This window comes from Haemorhous mexicanus, chromosome 5, assembly GCF_027477595.1.
Source record: "Haemorhous mexicanus isolate bHaeMex1 chromosome 5, bHaeMex1.pri, whole genome shotgun sequence".
Classification (NCBI taxonomy): Eukaryota; Metazoa; Chordata; class Aves; order Passeriformes; family Fringillidae; genus Haemorhous; species Haemorhous mexicanus.
Window position 1 is genome coordinate 76,364,066 of NC_082345.1, and position 10,482 is coordinate 76,374,547.

A 10,482-nucleotide genomic window follows, 5' to 3' on the forward strand; every position below is an offset into this window, starting at 1 on the left:
GAAGCAGTGGTTATTGCACAGGTCTCAATTTCTGCTGCATCTCTCAGCCTCCATTCTCCTTTGTGTGCTTCAGGCGGTCCATGGGTATCACGCCGAGACCCCATCAGCGAGTGGCCGACAGACCCGGTTCGTTGCACTCATGGGAACTCGCTAAGCGGTACGGGGCTCTGTGATGGTGCCGTGACCTTTGCCATTTGAAGGTGACGCTTGGAGAGCCTTCAGGAAGGGCCGAGGAGTTGCTGTAAGTTGGGGAAGTAAGGAGGAGGAGCCTGACTCCCCTGAAGATTCAGCAATGCCGAATCACCTCGTCTCCTCTTGAGCCAGGCAGAGCCCGCGATGACGGCGGCGGCCTCCGAGCGTGGCCGTAGCGTGCGGCCCGAGGAGCCGGGCGTTCTTAGCAGAAGGGTGAGTAGCAGGCTTGGTGGGCTTTGGCCGCTGTGCAGCTAAGAGGGTGCAGTGATATTTGGTGTTGCTGATTGTAGCTGAGCAAGAGACCAGAGCCCGGTGACTGCGGCAAATTCCCAGCGGGTGAGGCGGCCTTCCTTGGCAGCGGAGGCGGATTGTCATCCCCGGACGTCCAAGAGATAAGTGGAGGGTTACGAGCCCCCTGAGAGGGGGACGAAAGCGAGGTGCTGGGAGGGCCTTTGGAGTGGCAGCTTTGGAGGCGGGGTTGCGCAGGAGGTGGCCCCTTAGGCCACGTAAGGGAAGAGTTACCCGGTGCTGAGGTGCTCAGGGCAGAGCAGTCCCGGTGCGTGTCACTTGTGTCACTTGTCTGTCGTGCCTTCTGTGTCTGTCGTGCCTTCTGTGTCTTTTGCCTCGTGCCCCACAAAGGATTATCCGAAGCCCAGGTGTCCATCTTTGCCACTGAGATCTCTGTGTTCCTCGGCCCAGTGCATATTCCTTCAAAGCCTTGACTCAGGAGTCTGGACAGGCAAGGACGTAGCATCTCTCTTAAGACATCTGACCGGATGGTTCTATTCAGGTCTTGTTCTGAGCTGTTCTCGACAGCTGTGCATGGCAACGATCCCTTCTAGCTGGTTAGGACTTGTACAAATTGCAGGATAGGGGGAGATTCTGACCGTAGGATTCTGGGGCACCCATCTTTGCCCCGCTTGCGATAAGTCCTTCTGTTAGCGTCTTTGTTCCTCCAGGATTCTCTGAGCCTGACGGGCTCACCGTCGCTCTCACCCAGGTCATCTGGTCCCGCCTTCTCTGGGCCCTGGCTGGCATTCTTCTCGCCGAGAGCTTTCTCTCCCTGTTGTGTCCCCTCGTTTGTCTTGTTCTGTGTCACGGGTGTCTGGGTATTGGGCCCGAAGCTGCTCTGCCCTGCTGCACAGCCTGGTGTAGGTATAATAGGACAAGTCCTGGGGCCTGGGGAGTTGTAATGCAGGGTGTTTTAAGGGCTGTCTTACTAATAGTGTTTTTGGGTGTTTTTTAGGGTATTCTTGTTCCTATTTTTGGATTACTTAGAAGTTTTTAAAGGAATTTCAGGTCTATTGGTGCTATATGGACAAGTTTTTTCCGGCTAGGGACTTTTTAGGGATTTTGAGGGTATTTTTTAGACTTTCTTTTAGCTTCCAGTCAGGGCGTTTTAAATGTTTTTTTTTTTTTATTCTTGGAACTCTTTTAGGACTCTTTAGGGATTTTTTAAAGTTTTTTCGGATATTTTTAAGCCATTTTCGGGCTTTTTATAAAGTAGTGTATTTTTAGTGTTTTCTGTGGCTTTTTAATGTTTTTTGGGATGTTTAGGACACTTTGGAGAGGAGGGTGTATTTTTAGGGAATTGATGGGGTTTTTTAGTCTTGTTTTGGGGTGTGACAGAGGTTTAGGGGCACTGTGTTGGCTTGAGGATGGCAGAGGCTGGGAGCTGAGGGAGGAGCAGGGAGAAGAAGGGACAGTGGGTGACACAGAGATGCTGAGGGTGGCCGGGGCAGCTGAAGGGTGACATAGAGAAGCTGGGGACTGAAAGTCTAAGGAGAGGAGTTAAGGGTGATGCACAGGAGCTGAGAGGGGGCTTGAGGGTGACAGGGCCTGAGGACTAGGAGGCTGAAGGAGGGACTGAGGGGTAAAGGGAGAGGGCTTGAGGGCTGCGCAGTCCGTTGCAGATCCGCGCTGCAGGGTACATCTTAGGAGGCAAGACAGTGTACAGCTGCACCACCCCTCAGCCCAGCCCTAATCTCAGTCTAACCAGCCCCCCTAATAACAGCCCTTTCCCCCAACGGCAGCGCAACACAGCAACCCTAGCAGTGAGACCAGAGCGGAACCCTCCCGGTGGGACACGGCAGCAACTCTCATACCAGGACAATGACAGAACCTGAGATGACAACAAGATCCACTGCATAAAGTTAGGGAAGACATCTCAGGGTTGGAGAGCAAGAGGAGGGGCTTGTTGGAGGCTGAGCAGGTTTTTTTCAGGCATTTTCCAAAACCTCAAAGGATATAGAGGGGATGCTTGAACCTTTCTTAGGACATTTAGGGCTTAGCCTTAGCCCAAAGCAGTGTTTACTGCCCAGGGTTAGGGTTACAGCTAGGGTTAGGGCTTTAAAACGACAAAGCCCAGAGATGCAGGCACACGGCAGCTGCGGAAGGCATCCCAAGGGGAACTCAAAGCTCATACCATGCTTTCCACCACAGCCTTTTCCTCGGAACCTGCCTAAGGCTAAATGGCCGGCCGACTGCTAAAATTCCGCATTGCGCAGGACATCTCTCAGATCCAAGCTGGCACCAGTGCCAAATTGGGCTGGTTTGACAGTGCCGAGTGGCTCCTGCAATCTGCCATCAGGAACCTGGGCTGGTTAGATTTGTTTCCCAGGGAAAAGGCCTGTAGAGTTGTTCAGGGGCCTGTGGCCTGGAACGTCTGGCTGCCTGCTGGAATTCAACTTTGCGCAGGATGCCTGCCAGATCCATGGTGCCACCAGTGCCACCTCGGGCTGGTTTGACAGTTCCAGCTGGCTCCTGCAGTCTGCCATCAGGAACCTGGGTGGGTGAGGTTTGTTTGCCAGGGAAAAGGGCGGGCGTTGCTGTTCGGGGGTCTGTGGCCCAGAGCGGGTTTATGGCTCCTGAAATTCGGCATTGTGCAGGATCCTGCCCGGCACCAAGCTGGCCCCAGCGCCAACTCGGGGGGGTTTGATAGGGCCAAGTGCCTCCTGCAAACTGACACCAGGAAGCTAGGCCGGTGAGTTTTGTTTCCTGGGGAAATGTACTGGACAGATGTTCTGAAGTCAGTTAAGAATAATTTTTTTGTTGTAAATTTAAGTTTATTTTGTTTTGGGGATTTTTTTTTTCTGTTCGTTTTATTTGTTGTTTTTTTGTTTGATGCATTTGGCTGTTTATTTGTTTTATTCTTTGGTACATGGGTATTTGTATGGTGGATCATTTTAGGTAATTTTTTATTAGGGTAGATATTTTTTTATTTTTTAGCTGTTGAGATTTCTTTTATATCGTTAATAATTCGGTTTTTTAAGTTGTTTTTACAGAGTATTGGTTATTCTTTGAATTCTTTGAGTTAGTGTAGAGGTAGAGTTTTGGTTATTTTTTTTTTAGTAGCGTGCAGGGTCATTGGTAACCTTTGAAGTTTAGTAAGTTGGTAAATTTTTTTTTTTTAGTAGTTTTTGTGGTTTGCTGTGTGTGTTTCTCTAGGGTTTTCTTTTCTTTTCATTCTATTTTTGTGATGTGATGAGAATTGTTAGTGACAAGAGCATACTGTGGTGTTTTTTGCTGGCAGCTGGTTGACTGGTGGAGGTATCCTGATGTGTTTTGAATTTGTGGTGGGAATTTGATGCTGTTTGTTTTGTCATTTTATTTAGGAATTGGAAATTAAATGAAAAATTATAACTATATTTCAACAAAACAGATGTATAGAAATGAGAATAAGCAACTTAAATTTTAAATATCTGTCTTCCAGGTTCATTCCCATTGTGATCTGCAAGTGGCAAATCAGGGTTGCTCTTTGTTAAAACCAAAAGCGCTCTCAGAATGTTGATGGAGGTGATGATTGCAGGGGCGATGCTTCTGGAGAATAGCTCCCCCATCTTCCCCAGGGCCTGGGCAGAGAGAGGTGGAGCTCGGAGTCCCCCCAGTCCTCCCGCGGGTGCTGGCCACCCGCGTCTGCAGCGCCATCGGGACGGGATCCACGGCGCAGCTCCCTCCTCCAGAGGCCGAAGGCTCAGCCTCCAGTTTCGTGCAGGGTGATCACCTTTCCGAGGCAATACAAGCACTTCCCAAGAGCAGCTGGTGAAGATGGCGCAGAGGCAATGACAGGAGTGCAGTGAAAAGTTTGGTGCATCGATCCAGCTTCCGGACATGGTAGGGAAGACACACCGTTTGCTAAAACACCAAACACGGTACTTTTCATTCTTTGTGTTTTTCTGTGCCCCCATTGTGATCACCCCTGGAAGTATTATTTTCGAAAAACATATCTAGGAGAGAAATCGTAACCTGCTTTGCGTCCTTCTGCCTGGAAGGGTTGTGACACAGGGAAGTGAGGAAGGGGCTGGCCGGGGTCAGCCTCTGCTGAGCCTCAGCTCTGGCTGCTGCTCCTGCTTCCCGGGTACACCCAAAAGCTGTCATGATCAAAAGAGCAGGCAGCCCTTCTGTCCTGAGTCACAGGGGGCCATTTCTTCCTGAGTGACTCAAGATGGGAAATCATTCTTGGAGCTTCAAAAGAAAAAAAAAAAAAACCTCACGCAATCATTTGTAAGTGTGTATATATACACATACATTTCCTTCAATGAAGAAGAAAATCTTAGAAATATCATGTCACGTCTGGCTTCCTAGAGAAAATCCTTATCTCTGGGCTTCTGAAATCAAATGTCTGTGCATTTATAGAGCATTTCCCCTCTTTTTATGCCTCCCACAGTGATCTTCTACCCTGCCCCATGGCAAGAAGAGTTTGGTGATTTTGCTGCTCTGCTCTCTCAAGGGTGTTGCAGGCTGCATAGCAGGGAGTGAAGCCCTTGTCGCTGCTCATCACTTTCCTACAGAATTCTCCCTGCAGTGATAAAATTAGACTTGTGTTAGTGAGCTGCCAAGTAGAGCAGGTAACATTGGACAAGAATGGTTTCTGAGCTGCTGTTCACTAGCACGTGTTTCCCCTTTCCAGCGCGGTGCCGCCGCCCAAGAAAGGATTTTTGTGGGTCAGCCAGATGTGCTCCTGCCTCCCACTGAGGCTCTGAGATGGAGCCGAGTTTGCATTCCAGTTTATTGCAACAGAGGGTCACGGGAAATTTCCTCAGCTATCTCAGGCACAGAGCATTGGAAGCAAGTAAGCCTGAGCTCCTGCGTGCTTGCTGTGAGCCTTGGGACGAGTGTGCATCATTGCAGGCTTGGAATTTATTGAAATGGGCTAAGGAAACCGGCTCTGGGGAGGGAGGGAGGGAGGGAGGGAGGGAGGGAAATCCTCTCTTCACATGTGCCAATCCTTCTCTGAAACTCACCCCGGCAGGACAGCACGAAGACTGAACGTGTAAGAAGATGTGGGGTGCAATGGAGAACCTGGCAGGAGCATCCGACGCACACGTGCACGAGTTTTGCTTTTTGCTTGGATTGAAACTCAAAAGTTGTAAGGAATTTGGGAATGAGATGGGACGTTTCAGAAGAAGAGGAAGGAGGAGAAGAAGTTGTTGTTACAGTGTTACAGTCCTGGCAAAATCCTTTGTTCTAGCTAATAAAAGAAGTTAGTTAAAAAAAAAAAATTAAAAAAAAAAAAAAAGTGTTTTTTTTTCCTTGAATATTATATTCCTTGGTGGTGTATGGTGTGTTGCTTTATTTCTTGGTATTATTAACTCTCTGTCATTGTTTTCTTTTTGAGTGAGGCTAACTTTATGGATGGGTTGGTTTGTATTTGAGTAGGATTAATTTCAGTAGGTTTCTTTAATAGACTTGGGATATTGTTGGGATTTTGGTTTTGTTTATTGGATGTATAAACAGAGAGATTTGGTAGGGCTAGCTCGGCTGCTGGAGTTTTGGGTGTTAATTTATTAGATGGCTTTTGTTAAAAGCCGTTTTAAAATTGTTGAAAGTTTTCTTAAAAAGGTCGTGGTTTAAAGGTGGTTTTTAAGAATTGATTGTATTGTTTTATGCTGTTTGTAGCTGGTGTACGAGAAGGGATATGGTGTACTTCTTGAGTGTTACGGTTTTAGCTTTCCCAAGTTCCGATTTATTTCTGGTGTGATGGGTTTTGTTTAGTTTTATCTTTGGGGACAGGGGCATTTTTATGGTGGGTTTTTATAGGCAACATTTTTTAAAATTCGGGTAGTGGTATTTTTAGTATTTTAATAGTTTAGATTTTTTATTTGTATGCTTTTAATGAGTTTTTTTTTAATTTTTAAGATAATTTTTATAGATGATTTGTTCTTATTTGTGAGTTAGCATAAAGGTGGAGCTTTGGGGGCTTTTTGTAGTAATGTTTAGGGTCAGTTGCACAGTTTTGAGTTCAGTGAGTCGGTTTGATTTATTTTTTCATGGGTTTTTGTTTTTATTAGCAGTTATTTCATTTTCAATGTGTGTTTGAGTTTTTTGGGTTTCTGAGCTACTGGTTTGGGAGGAAGTTTAGGATTGGAATGGATGGGGGGGTTTGGGCTAGTTATAGAGGGGTTTTAAAATTTATTTCCAGTTGGGTTTCTGTGAGTTTTTAATGGGGTGAAGTGTAGTGGGGCCTTTGTTCTTTGTTAGTAGCAGAAATAGGTTTTGTTTGGATGTGCTGCGATGGGACGAGCGTGCCCTGCGCGCCGGCGCTGACCGAGGCGCGGGATTTCTGTGGTTCTGACGTGTCAGGTGAGTGAGTTGATATGGTTTGCTAGACAGGTCAAAAGAGAAATAAAAATAAATTTGAAAGGAAATCTAAAACTATAACTGTAAACATAAACATGGAAAACAGATAAATATATAAAACTATCATATAATGTATGTTATTGTGACATACTATAATATATGGAAAATAGAGTCTAATATATATACACAAATATATATAAGTAGAGATTGTAAATATAAAAATATTCACTATAGTTTAAAAGAAATTGGGGATTTTTTTTGTTTTGTTTTTATTAGGTTATAGGCTGGGTTCTTTTATAAATAGTAGAAATATAAATAATATAAAACTATAAATCCAACTATACAAATCTATAATATATCTACTGATACCTATAAATATTTAATATAACTAAATATAAGTAATATAAATATATAGTATAAAGACAGGTCTGTTCTTCAAGGCATTCTCTATACTAGATAATCTATAAATATAGTAAAAAATAGAAATGTACATGTGAATATAATGATGAAAAATGAAATTATTTTTAAACTTTTAAATACGGTTTAACCGAAGGGGTGTCTTTGGTTTTTATTTGGTTAGAGACAGGGGCTTTATTTTAAACAAGGCAAGTATTATAGAAATGTAAATCGAAATATAGAAATATATTATAAATATATAAAGATATGTAACTATAATTAAACTCTAAATGTAAACCTAAATATAAATATGTGTAAGTAATGTGAAGAGATGTAATCTAGAATATCAATAACATTATAGGGCAATTGAAATTATAAATATAAATGGGAAAATAAATACGAAAAATATTACTATAAAATATGTTAATATAATTTAAAAGAAAGGTCGTTTTTTCTTTTTATTTGGTGTGAGGCAGGGTTTTTGTTTTAAATAATATGAATATAGATATTATTGTTTGATATTTCTAAATATCGAAATATAGAAAGAAGATATGAAAATACAGATATAGAAATATAAGCTAGAAATATATATAAATAATAGGAAGAGGTGTAATATAGAACACAAATGACACCATACATTAAGATATATACGAGTATAAATATGAAAAATAAAATAAAAAATAATGAAATACATTTTAAAGGAAAGGGGTTCTTTTTGGCTTTTATTTGGGTAAAGGCAGGGGTTTAATTAGAAATCATGTAAGTGTTACAGAAGTAAAAATCTTAACCCGAAATATCTAATCAGTATATAAAAACATGTATAAAACCATAGAAATAAACCTAAGTAATGGGAACAGATGAAATCTAGAAATTCAATTTCTATCTAAATAGAAATTTGTAAGTATAAATTGTTAAATTACATGATACACCAATATATACATGATAGATATAAATGTGAATATAAATATGAAAAAATATAAAAAGTAAAATAGATACTGTTTTAAAGGAATGTTCGGGTTTGGGCTGGTTTTTGGGGGTTTTTTTGTTTTGTGTTTTTCTTTTTGTTTCTTATTGGGTGAGAGGCAGGGTTTAATTTCTTCCGGCTTATTTTTTGGCATTTCTTTCAGAGGAGTTTTCGGCGGGGGCCGCCCCTGTTCTCTCTCGCCGCCTTCCCTGGCCGCAGCCCCAAGGCGCGCGGCTGCCCCCGGCTGGGGCGCGCGGCGGTGCTGCCGCCTTGTGGGCAGAGCGCGGTACTGCAGCCCGGCACGGGCAGGCGTCCCCGCTGCCGCCATGTTGGGAGTGGCGTGCGGCGGGTGTCGCGGAGCCGCTTGACCTTCTCAAGGTGGCGGCCAAAAGGGCGGGAAAAAGAAGGCCCCGCGGTCCGTCTAACCGAACTGCCTGCACGGCACCCCGGCGCCAGGGCGGCCCCGGCAGGATTTTCTGTGGCGTTTCATGTGTCCCGGAGGCGGGCTGTCGGCTCAGCGGCGCGGTGGGCGGGCGCTTTTCGGCGGGTTTCTGACAGGCATCTGCGTAAACGCCTCTCTCTGCTGCTGGGGCTTCTCGCGGCCGCCATGTTGAGAGTGGCGTGTCGCGAATGTCGCGGACTTTCTCTGACCTTCTCAAGATGGCGGTGAAAAAGAAGGCCCCGCGGTCCGTCTAACCGGACTGCCTGCACAGCACCCTGACGCCTGCGCGGCCACGGCGGGATTTTTTGTGGCGTATCAAGTGCCTCGGACGCGGGCTGTGAGCTCAGGTGAGTCGCGGACGGTTGTAATTTGGCGTGTTTCTTACAGGCATCTGCGTAAACGCCTCACGGTTGGGGGGGGTCCTCGTTTGGCCGCCATGTTGGGAGTGGAGTGTCGCGGATGTCGCGGACTCGCTTGACCTTCTCAAGGTGGCGGCATAAAGGGCGGGAAAATCGAAGCGCGCCCCTCCCGGTAAGTCTGCCGCCTTGTGGACAGAGAGCGGTACTGCAGCCCCCCCGAGCCAGCGCCCTGCCCATCCCCAGGCGTTGGAAGCGACCGCACAAAGGGCGCTAGAGGGATAGAGATCTGTACAAAGAGATAGAAATAGGGATCGTAAACAGAAAAATATTTAAATGTCGTTTAAAAAAAATTGGGGCTTTTTTGGTTTTTATTAGGTTATAGGCTAGAGTTTTTGAAAAGGATTATAAATATAAATAATATAAAAATATAAATCAGACTATACAAATATATACTATATATACCGATACCTGTAAATATCTAATATAAATAAATTAAACTTATAGAAATACCTATTATAAAAATACTATATCTGATAGATTAAAAGGTTTTCTCTAGACTATATATTACATCTATAAATATAACGAATAAAAATTATAAATGGACATGTAAATATAATTAGGCAGAACAAAATTATTTTTAAATCTTTAAATAGGTTGTAAATAAAGGGGTGTTTCTGGTTTTCATTTGGTTAGAGGCAAGGGTTTTATTTTAAATAATGTAAATATTTTAGAAATATTTTCTATATCTAAATAGAGAAAGACAAAATAAATGTATCAAGATATACACCTATAACTAAACGATAAATTTAAATTTAAATATGAATATATGTAAGTAATATGAAGAGGTGTCATTTAGAATATAAATAATATTAGGCGGCAAAATAATTCATTCGTATGAATGTGTATATAAATATGAAAAATGTAAATATAAAGATATGTAAATATAGGTTAAAAGAAAGGGTTCTTTTCGTTTTTATTTGGTTAGAGGCAGGGCTTTTATTTTAAATAATATGAATATAGATATTATTGTTTTCTATTTCTAAATATAGAACTATATAATCAGGATATAAATGTAGATATAAAGTATAAATCAATAGAAATAATAGGAAGAGAAGTAATAGAGAGCAGAAATAATTAATATATACATTAATATACATTTGAAATGTAAATGTGAGTCTAAATATAAAAACCATAAGTAAAAAAAAAATTAAATACAGTTAAAAAAAAGTGGTTCTTCTCGGCTTTTATTTGGTTCGAGGCAGGTTTATTTTTTTAAATAATAGAAGTGTTACAGAAGTAAAAAACTTAACCAGACATATATAATCAAGATAAAAACATATGTATAAAAATATATAAATAAATATAAACAATAGGAATGTATGTAATATAGAATATAAATTTATATACAGATAGAAAACGATAAACATAAATGTACAAATAAACGTTATACATCAATATACATTTTAAATAGAAAGGACTATAAATCTAAAAAAAAAAATTCAAATATTTTTTACAACAAAGGGTTGGTGGTTTTTTTTTTTTTCGTTTTT